The 13,559-nt window shown below is 40.5% G+C and overlaps 1 protein-coding gene across 3 annotated transcripts in view; it reads left to right on the top strand.

The window, feature by feature from the left end:
- Positions 1 to 13,559, top strand: part of BCAT1 (branched chain amino acid transaminase 1) — a 226,942-nt gene that overhangs the window by 156,482 nt on the left and 56,901 nt on the right. The window lies entirely within an intron of this gene.

Here is a 13,559-nt window from a genome sequence, read left to right as displayed (position 1 = left end):
AAGCTCAGCAGCTGTTCCTGCACTTCAGGGAACTTTGGGAAACATTGCACAAATGATCAAGTACATTGAGTAAGACAGCATTCTTCAACTCACCATATATGTAGCATTAAGCTTTAAGAGACGCTATAAGGTAGCATCAAAATAATGAGGAAAGCGTTGGGGTTACACATTCTATAATTTTGTTGGTTATTTTAGTAGAAGGAATGAAAGCAATATAAAAAGCCACTGTGCCAACTTGTTTATTGGGTCTCCAGATTACTAAAGCACTGCCAATTAGTTTGCATTAAAAAAAATTGTGGGTCAGGCGATATTTTCTTTTCATTACTAAGTGAAATAAATTTGTTATTGGTGCTTCAGTTAAGAAAAATAAATCATTTGTTTCTTCCAAATACAATGTATTACATGCTTATGTGACAATGAAGGTGATCTTTTGGGTCTGTGGTACCTGCTCTCTCATCCTCATCTATGCCATCCCTCCATAGAAACCATTACAAATAAAACTTACCTAAGGCAAAAACCTGCTTGCCAGCAATGGTTTTTTTCAAACTAGTTTTAAAGCAGCTGGATACTTTTTCCAAAACCTCAGTATATAGACAAGTAGGAACAGCTATATTTTCATCGGGGGCTAGAGGAGTGGGGTAGGGGAGCATGTCTGCAGGGTTTCCCAGCTCTAAATCAGCACCTTCCTAATTCACCAGCCTCCCTGTGGTTGGAGAGGAGAGTTCAAGTCATAAGGATAACAAAGAGTTGATGTTAAATGGAAAATGGTGTTTTGGTAACTCCTGAAACACCTCCACAGACAGGACAGAGCAGAGTTTGAAAATCTCTGCTAGAGTTTTCCCTCAAGGGTGATAGCCCTGTTCACTCAATCCAAACAGCACCTACCACATGCCAGAGACTAACGAAAGGTTTATCGTAGGGCATTTTCGTCGCATGCTATCAGAGAAATTTTCAGAGTTTACATCCTTTCACAAGGAACAATTACAATTTTAATAAAGCACATAGGATCTCCAGCAGCAAAGAGAAGAGAGAGTGTTTCTACTTCATTGATAAAGCATGCATGCACTTTTAGAGTAAGGTCCCACCGGTAACGGTGATATCCTAACTTTGTGTGTGGGAAGCCTCTGGGGTGCAGGGAGATGGGCTGGAATTAGAAGGCATGGCTGTTTCTGTTTAACTTGCTTTGCACAGAGCTGTCTGCAGGTGGACACTCAACAAAAGCTGCCCGTCTTAGCATCCAGAGATACGGTTGTGATCAGTCATATTATTAAATTATTCCTCTCATATTAAGTAACCACAATTTCAACACAGGCTTCTCTTGATAGATGTACAATTCCTATAGCCTATTGGAACTATATTTGGGGTGCGCTGTGATTTCATTTGCTGTGCCACTCATAGTGGAAAAAATATGCCACACTTTTTTAAGCAAACAGGCTTCTTTTCACAGTGGACAGAGAATACTGTTAAACAGAGGAAACACAGTATCCCTTTTCATAGCAAGAGATCAAATGTCTGCAGAAGAGTTTAATTTATACTTCGCCATGTGCCAGAAGCCCAGTCTGAGACATAGCAAGACTTCAGTACTTTCAATCAGGTCATAGTTTCCACCCTGGATGACATCATCCCTTTTAAAATAGAATAAATGGAATTCCACATTATACTATGGGTAGGGATTATAGGAAATTAAAAGACGTATAGTGCTCAGCGCACTAAGTAATTGTGACGTTGAGCTGGGAAAATAACACTTAGGCAGCAAGTTCTTCTTGGGTGTTATTTGTGAAAGAGGTTTTGCTCAGCTTTCCAGGAGAGTGGAAGAGAAGTGTTGCCGTGTAGCCCAGAAAGTAAAAATCTATGCCGTGCTTGCTTGAAGTTTGCCCTTTTCAAAATATATGTAAGCATTAAGTTAGATCAGAGGTGTATCTTGATTTCATTGTCCACCGGCCCCGCTGTCTGACGCTTTCTGGATTTAGTTCTCTGGTTTTCGTGTGTTGGCGATGAGGATTTTACAGAATGAAGTTCAGCCGCCTGCAGCTTGGGGTGGATGCAGTTAGAGAGATGGGGAGAAATCCTGTTCAGCCAAAAGAAGTTCTGAAGTTAAAATATGATAGCATACTCTGTGAATGCCCTCAAACGCAATTATCCCACATGAGCTGAAGTGTTATAAAAACCAGAGGTTTTTGGTTGGTCTGTAGAGAAATTGCCTGGGAGAGAAAGCTGTAACGGTCACAAGTTAGAGGGAGGTCGATTCTTCTTTGGAGGACCTTTTCTTCACAATGTACTTTTGGGCTGACTTTTGACCTTATTTTGTACAGTTTTGTAAGTGAAGGAATTTGCTATGTTTCCTGAACAAATGAATATACACGCTAGACCCGCCTGCAACGGGTGTATTACACATAAGCCTTCTTTCTGTTGATGGGTAATGAAAAGACAGTATTTTCATTCTGTTGCGCTCTCTTTACAATCACGTTTGTGGCATTAAATGGTTGCGGTGTTGAGATTTGCACACCTTTTAAAAAGAGCCCAGTGAGCAAGGCCTTCCCTTTGGGAAGATTATGGCTGGAAAAATGGGGGTTCCGAGAGAGTGAGTACAAATCCACTGCAGGTGAGCCAGCACACTTTAATCACATAATATATTTATAATACATCCCTAGGAATTCATGTTTGCTTTGAATCTACCTACCCGATAGGCCACGAGGAGATAGAAATGACTTACCGTGGTCTCTAGTGCCCAGCGCTGAGTATATGCTCTGCTTCTGTTCACACATTATCAGCAAGCAAAGGAGGAAGTGGCAGCTGCTCAAAAGAGCTCTTGGGAGGGAGATGTACAGGTGGGAGTTTTTACATCTTGACACACTGATAAGATTTCAGCATGGCTTCAAAGCTTATTCCAATAAATGACCCACGCCAGTATTTCTTTGAAAATTCTAATCTGTTGCTAAAACAGAGCAAACCAAGTTCTCCTTTGTGAACTTGAGTAAACACATTCCTCACCACCATCAAAGACTGTGGCAAGAAGAGGGAAGGACCTGCCTTTGTGATTCAAGAGTCCTCCACGAGTATTCTATGCATATTTGTGGGAACAGTCATATCTTTCAAAGAACAACCCAAACCAAATACTTCTGGTAATCTCCAGGCTTTTAATGTGTAACAAAGAAGGGTAATGGGTTCAGGTGTGTTATTTGGAGCCTTTCTGTGACTGCAGGACCAGATCAATAGCCACACTTGCTCCTCTGGGGCACCTGCTTATGGAAGGAGCTCAGAATATTGGAGAAAGAAGCGTTATACAAGGAGATGGGGAAACTGAAGCAATGAAAAGTTCTTGACCTGGTCAAAGTCAATATGACTGGTCAATAGAGGAGCAGAAAGCAGAGAACTTGCATTGTCCAGCTCTAGCTCTCTGCTATGACATCATGTACAGAATACGACGCCTTCGAGTTGGTAGAAAGGGTGATCAGGGTGGGTCTTGAGGCCACAGAGTCTAATGTGTTCCACAGTAGAGAACACTCTGTCCATTTACCCAGATTACAGTAAGTCTTACTCTTTGTGAAAGTTTAAAAGAGGAAAAATGAGCCCTAGTCTGGGCTCTATGTTAGCAGCTTCTACGGTACTCTTAAAAATGGGTAGCAAATTGAAAACGGCTTGGTGATGGAAACAGTGTTAGGGTTCCCCAGAGAAACAGAAGCAATAGAAGTGTGTGTGCGTGTGCATGTGCGCATGTGTGTGTGTGTGTAGATAGATAGAGAGAGAGATTTATTTTAAGAAACTGGTTCATGTGATTGTGAAGGCTGGCAAGTCCAAAATCTCCAGTGTGGGCCAGCTTATTGGAGACCCAGGGAAGAGGTGATGCTGTAGGATGGGTCCAGCAGCAGTCTGCTGTCGGAATTCCCCCTTCTTTGGGGGAGGTTGGTCTTTTTCTTTTAAGGCCTTTAACTTATTGGATGAGGCCATCCCCAATATGGAGGGGAATCTGCTTTACTCAAAATCTATGGATTTAAATGTTACTCTCATCTTAAAAAAAACCTTCATAGAAACATCCAGACTAATGTTTGATCACATATATGGGTACCATGGCCCAGCCAAGCTGACACATAAAATTAACCGTTACAGACACAAGGCAGGGTAATTATTGAGATGGGAGACTCCCCAGGAGTCCGCAGGAATACTAGACGCTAGAGACCAGGCAGCAGCTACAGCCCCCTACCTGATCACACAAGACATGGGAAACATATTCTCTGATGGAAACAGGTACTTTTCCTTTTTATTGATTATGGTGGGACATTTTCTGAAAGTCATTTAGAGTAAATTTCATACCCAGAGAAAGTACTATATGGGAAGAAGGGATGTTGGAAAGTTATCAGCCAAGAACGATTACACACTCTCATGCGCAAACGCGTGTATAAAGCGTTGGACCAGATTGGAAGTAGGTAAGCCATACCCAAATGGAAGTAGGGAAGTGAGAGAATGAAATTCCAGTAAGTATTCAAACATATAAACATCCATTAACAAATATATAATTGAGCTCCTACTGTAATGTGACACATTATCAAGTCCTGGTTAATCGCCCCTTTTGATAAGATTGATAAAGTTTTAAACACTTTAATAATGGTATAGGTAGAAAGATGAACTTTGGAGATCATTATTTCAACAAACCCCACAAGTAGATAAGTGATAGTATTACTGAATATATGTTATCTCTATATCACATTTAAATCAAACGGTGCATATGCCACAGCTACTGTCTTTTTGGGTGTGGGTATGTATGCTTACACAGATATGTACTTTTCTCTTTCTCTCTTACATGTGCACATCTATGTATGTATGTATGTATGCATCTATCTATCTATCTACCTACCTACCTACCTATCTACCTCTCTATCTATCTACAAATGCATGAGGATATGAACTCGGTTTCTATTGTGATAATACTAATCAATGTTTTTTGAGTACCTACTATGTGCCAGGCAGTGTGCTAATCTCTAGGAATATAATAAGGAACATAATGATCATGGTTTACCTTTTGTACATATTGGAGCTTATATTTTGGTGAAGAAGAAAATACAAAAAATAGACAAGAATAAGTACAATAGTTACAATTAGCATTTAAGTGTTATGAAATTAAGGGAAAGGGGCTTAAGATAGAAAATTAGGAGACCCACTTTGTTTTTTAATTAATTAATTAATTTTTAAAATTGAAGTATAGTTGATTTACAATGTTTCAGGTGTACGGCAAAGTGATTCAGTTATACATACATATATATTCTTTTTCAGATTATTTTCCATTATAGGTTATTACAAGATATTGAATATAGTTCCCTGTGCTATACAACAGGACCTCATTTATCTATTGCATATATAGTAGCATATATCTGTTAATCCCAAATTCCCAATTTATCCCTCCCCACCCCACCTTTCCCCTTTGGTAACCGTAAGTTTGTTTTCTATGTCTGTGAGTCTATTTCTGTTTTGTAAATAAGTTCATCTGTATCATTTTCTATGTTTCCACATAAAGAAGATGTGCAAACGTAAAATAGATAGCTAGTGGGAAGCAGCTGCATAGCACAGGGAGATCAGCTCGGTACTTTGCGACCACCTAGAGGAGTGGGATAGGGAGGGTGGAAGGGAGGGAGATGCAAGAGGGAAGAGGTATGGGGACATATGTATATGTATAACTGGTTCACTTTGTTATAAAGCAGAAGCTAACACCACTCTAAAGCAATTATACTCCAATAAAGATGTTAAAAAAAAAGAAGTGGTATATATATGTGTACACACACACACACACACACACACACACACACACACACACTGGAATACTACTTGGCCATAAAAAAGAACGGAATAATGTCATTTGCAGCAACATGGATAGACCTAGAGATTATCATACTAAGTGAAGTAAGTCAGACAGAGATATGCCTACTTTAAATAGCAAGTCAAGGGGAATTCCCTGGCGGTCCAGTGGTTAGGACACCAAGCTTCCACTGCGGGGGCATAGGTTCGATCCCTGGTTGGGGAACTAAGATCCTGCATGCCACTGGGCATGGCCAAAAAAAAATTTTTTTTTTGAAAAAAGAATTCTCAGACATTAAAAAAAAATAACAGATCATGAAGGAAATCTCTGAGAAGTTGATATTTAGCTTGAAGCCTGGAGGATGAGAGCATTCCAGGCAGAGAAAACAGTAATTTGAAGCATTTTCAGAAAGGAGGACTTGAGACATTAAAAAAAAAAAAACCCAGAGATACTAGAGTGGTGGGCACATACTCAGGAAGAGCAGGGGCAGTGTGAGTTGAGACTGGGGAGGTGAACAGGACCTCACAGGCCATGATAAGGGCTTTGGACTCCATTCTAAGAGCTATGGGAAGACACCAAAGCAGTGGAGTGACATCAGACAAAATTTATATTTTAATAAGCTGATTATTGCTGCTGTATTGAGCATGGCAGGATGAAGGGTAAGAATGGAAGAGATGAGATCAATCAAGCCTAAAATAGCCCATGCAGTGAGATGACAGTGAACTAGTCTGTGGTGGGGGCAGAAGAGATGTAGAAAAACAAACTGATTAAGATGTACTTTGGAGATAGATTTGGCAAGACTTACTGTTGTATGGACGTGGGGCGTGAGGAAAAGGAAAAATCAAGGATGACACCTGTACTTCTCACTTGAGAAACTGAGTGGATGGTGGTGACATTTACTGAGAAGGGGAAGACTGGATCTTCTGATGGGGAAACAGTTTTGAGGAGGAAATCAGGAATTTCATTTTGGATATGCTGAGTTTGAAATGTTTGTAAGGTATCCTATTTAAATAAGCGATGTGGTGCGTGAGTATGCAGCTCAGAAGTGAGGTAAGTTCTGGAGTCATCAAAATTAAGATGGTATTTAAGCCCATGGGAATGATGAGATTTCCAAGTGGATTATTTAAAGAAGTTAAGAGGCTTCCTATTTGAGCCTTGAATTCTATTTAGAGATTAGTTATAGGAGAAGGATCCAGCAAAAGAGAATGCCAGAAAAGTAAAAGGAAAATCAAAACAGTGTGTTTTTTCAAAAGCCAAGAAAAGACATAATTTCAAGACAGAAGCAGTATTTACCTGTAACAAACACTGCTGCAAAACGGCATGCATTGTGAATAGGAAAGAGTCCACTGAATTGGGAATCATGGAGTTCACTGGTGATGTTGACAAGTGATTATGCCCTCCCTTTGAAAGTGCTTGGAGTTGGGAATTCCCTAACGGTCCAGTGGTTAGGACTCTGCTCTTCCACTGCAGGGGGCACAGGTTTGATCCCTGGTAGGAGAACTAAGATCTCACAAGCCGCACGGTGCAGCCCCCCAAGAAAGTGCTTGGAGTAGAAACTGGATTGTAGGGACTTCCCTGGTGGCGCAGTGGTTAAGAATCCGCCTGCCCAATGCAGGGGACACAGGTTCAAGCCCTGGTCCAGGAAGATCCCACATGCCGAGGAGCAACTAAGCCCGTGTGCCACAACTACTGAGCCTGCGTTCTAGAGTCCACAAGCCACAACTACTGAGCCCGCGTGCTGCAACTACTGAAGCCCGCTCACCTAGAGCCCATGCTCCGTGACAAGAGAAGCCACCATAATGAGAAGCCCGTGCACTGCAACAAAGAGTACGCCCGCTCGCTGCAACTAGAGAAAGCCCCGCGCAGCAACGAAGACCCAATGCAGCCAAAAATAAATAAATAATTTTTTTAAAAAAGAAATTAGAGGGCTTCCCTGGTGGCGCAGTGATTGAGAGTCCGCCTGCCGATGGAGGGGACATGAGTTCGTGCCCCGGTCCGGGAAGATCCCACATGCCGCGGAGCGGCTGGGCCCGTGAGCCATGGCCGCTGAGCCTGCGCGTCCGGAGCCTGTGCTCTGCAACGGGAGGGGCCACAACAGTGAGAGTCCCGCGTACCGCAAAAAAAAAAAAAAAGAAAAGAAATTAGATTGTAGATAATTGAAATATAAATGGGAGATGAGGAATTTATGTACATAGATCTTTCTTTTGAGAGATTCATATTCAGATATGCAGGAGAACAGAAAAATGGGGTAATTGCAGGAGAAAGATGTGATTTTATTAATGGTAGATACCAAACATGTACATTTTCTGAGAGCACTGACTTCTGATTTGCAAGAAAGTACAACTGAAGGAACCAAGAAGTAACACTTGAGATGGAAGAAGAGAAAGAATCAAGAGCACACATGGATAAATCGAATGGCAGTTTGTAATATGACTCACATGGAAAAACCCTGTAATAAACATTCTAATATACTTTTTCCTTTCTAACTCAAAGCCATTCTAAACAGATTGTTCAAGGTTTAATAGAATAACTCAACCCATGAAATGACTTGATGTCATTGTAGTGTAACCTTTCAGGGAAAGAGACCTTTATTGAGAAAGTAATTCAACTATAGCATTTCTTAAAAAGAAAATGTAAATGTATCTTTAATTTCCTGATTCTTCCCTTCTGAGTCTGGAATGCCCAGTTGATCTACCTCAAGAGGCAGAGATGGCAGAGAAATCTCTCCCCACCCTCTGTAAAAACCAGCCCACTAGAGCTTGTAGCACTCAGGACCACAGGCTCTCATGATTTCATATGCTGATTTTAAAATAACCCTATATTAGCCAAAATTTTCATCTCCAAACTCAGTGCTCAATCAACGGGACTTTCTTCATTTGTTTAAAACTGAAGGCAAAAGACTTACTCTCAGTCAATTCAGGGCTTCCTCCATTTGCCTTAGGGTTGTTTTTTGGTTTTGTTTTGTTTTAAATTTTTTTGTTGAAGTATAGTTGATTTACAATATTGTGTTAGTTTCTGGTGTACAGCAAAGTGATTCAGTTTTATATATATATTCTTTTTCAGATTCTTTTCAATTATAGATTATTACAAGTATTGAATATAGTTCCCTGTGCTAAGAGTAGAACCTAGTTGTTTATTTCATATGTAGTAGTGTATACCTGTTAACCCTAAACTCCTAATTCATCCCTCCCCCCTCTTTTCCTCTTTGGTAACCATAGGTTTGTTTTCTATGTCTATGAGTCTGTTTCTGTTTTGTAAATAAGTTCATTTGTATCATTTTCTTAGATTCCACATATAAGTGATGTCATATGATATTTGTCTTTGTCTGACTTACTTCACTTAGCATGATAATCTCTAGGTCCATCCATGTTTCTACAAGTGGCATTATGTCATTCTTTCTATGGCTGAGTAATATTCCGCTGGGTATATATGTACCACATCTTTATCCATTCATCTGTCAATGGACATTTAGGTTGCTTCCATGTCTTGACCATTGTAAGTAGTGCTGCTATGAACATTGGGGTGCACGTATCTTTTCGAATTTAAGTTTTCTCCAGATATATGCCCAGGGGTAGGATTGCTGGATCATATGGTAGCTTTATTTTTAGTTTTTTAAGGAACTTCCATACTGTTTTCCATAGTGGCTGCACCAATTTACATTCCCACCAACAGTGTAAGAGCATTCCCTTTTCTCCACACCCTGTCCTGCATTTATTATTTTTCTCTTTTTATTTTTAAGATTTGGAGGGATTATGCGGTGCCAGGATGTGGGTTTGGAAGTGGACCTGTGCCCCTCTCCTTTGCAATGTACCCATGTTGTCGCCTGCTGGGATGCCCTCACTGTTATCTGGTCTTTGGTCATTAGTCCACACAGATTATTGCTATAAACTCCTTGTCCCTTCAAACCCTGGGCTTTTTGTGCAATGTCTGAGTTCTTTTGGATATCGGGAAACATTCCTCTGGTATCACACAACTGTGGGTTGCAGCAAACTCCGTGAGGCTGTCTCACTGCCAAGTGCCTGAACACCTCTATAGGCCTTTCTGCTCTGGAGTTTTGGACTACAAGAAAAGAAAGCAGATTTCTCCCTGTTCTCACATTCCTCAAAACTATCTGGAAATTTCTACCCACTTCCTAAGAGTTGGCGTGTGGTTGGGGAAGTGGAGACCCCAGGAGGCCTGTTTCTCTAGCACGCTACATCATAAACCCTGTACTTTAAACTGCTCTCCTTCCTGAGTCAAAAAAAATATTTATTTAGTTTGAATCCAGGGTAGCTTGATTCTTTCTCTTCTTGCAAATCTGTGGTTTATGGCCTGATCTAAACTTGTACATTTTTTAAAAACAAATTTATTGAGATATAACTCTGAGACCATGCAACTCATCCATTTTCAGTGTACAATTCAATATCTTTTAGTGTATTTGTAGAGTTATACAACCACCAGCACAATTTCTAACCTAAACTTTTGAAACTTTCCACAGCCAACGGTTTGATTCTTTTTTTTTACTTTTCTTGAGGCATTGGAAAGTTTCCTGAATGAAGAAAATAAGCAGGAAAAGAAAATGCACATGGGGAAACCTTGATTAATATATGAAAATATTAATCTGCCACAATGTGTGGGTCTCTGTGGTCTATAGCCGGCCCTTCGATACAATGAACTTCCTGTGTAACATGGATGTAGAAAGCTGTATAAAGCACGGTTTGGCTTGTTTGCAAAAGATCTCCATCTAAAAAAAAAAAAAAAAAAAAAAGATCTCCATCTTTCTCTCCTTTTGCTCATCCCATCTTTAAGTTTACAGATGTTTCTTTTACATGAGTCATCAAAATTTGGAGAATGAAGCTGCACAGTGAATATACCATTAGGTAACTTATTCCATCTCCTATTTCTATAACGTTAGCCCCATTTTCATCTCATATGGAATTTGCTCTGAATTCAGATTTTTAACTACATTTTCTTGTCCATCCAGATGTTGCCACGATATTATAAGAGCAGTTGGGCCTGGGGCAAGTTTCACCTCTGTGATAAGGATTTGTGTGGGTACCTCTGGTTCAAAGCATGGTAAGATTTCAGGAGTCCACTAGCCATGAACGCACCACACGTGTTGAAAGATATGCCTGAAAATGCAACGTACTGTTTTCAGCTAAGCAATCTCATGCTATGGCTCAATCATGCAAAGCCATAGCAGGAGATCATGACCCTACCTGTACAATTTGTTAAATTCGTAGATACAGGCAAATCTGACTATGGATCTAAATTACCTAGATTTCTCGATGATATAAAACTGAAGAACCACAATTTTGTCACAAAATCTTGCTTACCTGCTCTCGCATCAATATGTGGCTAAAAAAAGGAAAGGAAAAAACCTTCTTTTTATGGAACTCTGGCATTTATATTTCTTATTTTCCTTGAGAAAGGGAAATGGAGAAAGAAGTGAAAAGAAATATTGGAAAACCTGCCAGACTAGCGATTAGCTTTTTTTTGGATCCTAAGGAAACTGTCAGTTTTTTGTTTCTGTTTGCTTTTGTTTTTGTTTTGCTTTGGTCAAATATGAAGGCCAGCACGGCAGGTAAAATATTTTACTCTTTGTTTCGCCAGTATTTAGTCCTTACGGCTGTCGTGCCTCTGTCATATCTCAGGATAGAAATTTCCTTATGGGCAACATGATTAGAAATGCAATGAGGTGATGGACTGACTTACACATATTGTGAAATGATTACCACAATAGGTTTATTTAGCATCCATCATTTCATACGGATACAATAAAAAGGAAAGAAGAAAAAAAATAGATATGCAATGAGGGCTATTAAATATATTTGAGTACAGGCAGCAAAATTGCCGTGCGATGCATCTCAAGAGACAGTCCAAAAGTATTATGTGTGCACACAAATGAATCCTGCCCACACACAGTCCCTTCCTCTGGTCTCATTTTGTCCTTCCTTTCATGACTAATTCCTTCAGTGTCAGTTTAGCCTCCTGATGTTGGCATATATTTGACTCCTAAACGTCCACCAACATCAGGAAGCAAGCCCGGATGGGAAAGGTGAAGGGGTGAGAGCAGAGAATAGACAAGACCAAAAGGAACGAAATGAGAAACAAAGCTGAGGTTTGAAAAACTTCTTTTCTGTGGTCATTTTGGAAACTGGCCTCCGACACACGTCATGACTCTTTCACAGTGGCTCTGAAACTGAGGGTTCAGCTTTCACCCATGAAGAGAATTGCCAGTGTACCTGTGGTTATTTGAAGATTATACATGATATTTGGCGACCTTCTAATATGGACAGCCACGATTCCATTTTTTTTAATAAGCCCCATGCAGTGGAAAAAATCCAGATTTTAAGTTGAAAAGTTCTCAAGGGCAATAATCTAATAGTAACAATAGCTAACAACTACTGAGTGTTCACTGTGCTTTGTGCCAGAACGTCAGGACCTCCTGACTCTACTATGATCTCATTTAACCCTTACAGTGAACATTGGAGGAATGCTCTGTCATCCTCCCCCATCTCACAGCTAAGACACTAAGGCTCAGAGTCCAGAGTGCTAACCATTACATGAGAATAGATACATGTATATCTATTGTATATGTATGTATAACTGAATCACTTTGCTGTACACCTGAAACTAACACAACATTGTAAATCAACTATAGTCCAATATAAAATAAAAACTTTTTTTTTTTTTTTTTTTGCGGTACGTGGGCCTCTTACTGTTGTGGCCTCTCCCGTTGCGGAGCACAGGCTCCGGACGCGCAGGCTCAGCGGCCATGGCTCACGGGCCCAGCCGCTCCACGGCATGTGGGATCTTCCCGGACCGGGTCACGAACCCGTGTCCCCTGCACCAGCAGGCGGACTCTCAACCACTGCACCAGCAGGGAAGCCCTAAAATAAAAACTTTTTTAAAAAGGGAATTCCCTGGCAGTCCGGTGGTTAGGACTCCGTGCTCTCACTGCCAAGGGCCTGGGTTCAGTCCCTGGTGGGGGAACTAAGATCCCACAGAGCAGAGCAGCCAAAAAAAAAGCATACAAAGTATACATAAGTATATATGCTGTATCCGAGAAGATAGTTTAATATCTTTACATTTTCCAACTAACTACATACACTAGATATAATGGACATTTTTGATGCTAGTTAACATCAAAAGTAAAAAAATCAATCATCTAATTAATAAGAAGATTTTTAAAAAATTAAAACAAACAGAAAGAAACTAAGGCTCCCAGAGGCAAAGTACTTTGCCTGAGGACACACAGTCACTTAGAGGCTCTAGTGCCTATACTCCTTAGCACTGCACCCTCACTACTCCCTCTTCATAGCCCGCTGCTTCTGATTCTGAAGAATTTTTTTTTTTTTTTAAAGAGTATTTGTCTCAGTTAAAAGCTTTGCAGAACAAGCAGTATAAAACCCTGGAATAAGATGTTTTTTAAAGTTCCCAATTAATTTTCCATTTATCAGACCCTTGAGTACCACATGGAAACCCAAGAAAACGACCAACTCGAGTCCTCTAAGGAAGAGCCAATGGAGACATTGTCTCACCTCCACCCGCCAACCCCTCTGAGCACAGCATGCTCCCAACAGAGCCTGTGGGCAGCCCCGGACAACGTCTTTGAAAAGGAAGCTCTTTTCCCGCCCTATACTTAACATTCCTGTGACCTTCTGTGTGTACTGCAACATAGATTCATTCTTTATTTTAAAATTTCTCTTTCTTTCCCCCCCAAAAAGTCCCAGACTTTGGTGGCTTTTGCATAGCTGAACAACTGAATATGTGTCTCCAAAGATAACGT

This window comes from Delphinapterus leucas, chromosome 11 (genome assembly GCF_059928025.1).
Source record: "Delphinapterus leucas isolate spDelLeu-1000000601 "Yukka" chromosome 11, BTC_Dleu_Yukka2, whole genome shotgun sequence".
NCBI lineage: Eukaryota > Metazoa > Chordata > Mammalia > Artiodactyla > Monodontidae > Delphinapterus > Delphinapterus leucas.
This window is presented reverse-complemented; position numbering and strand designations above follow the sequence as displayed.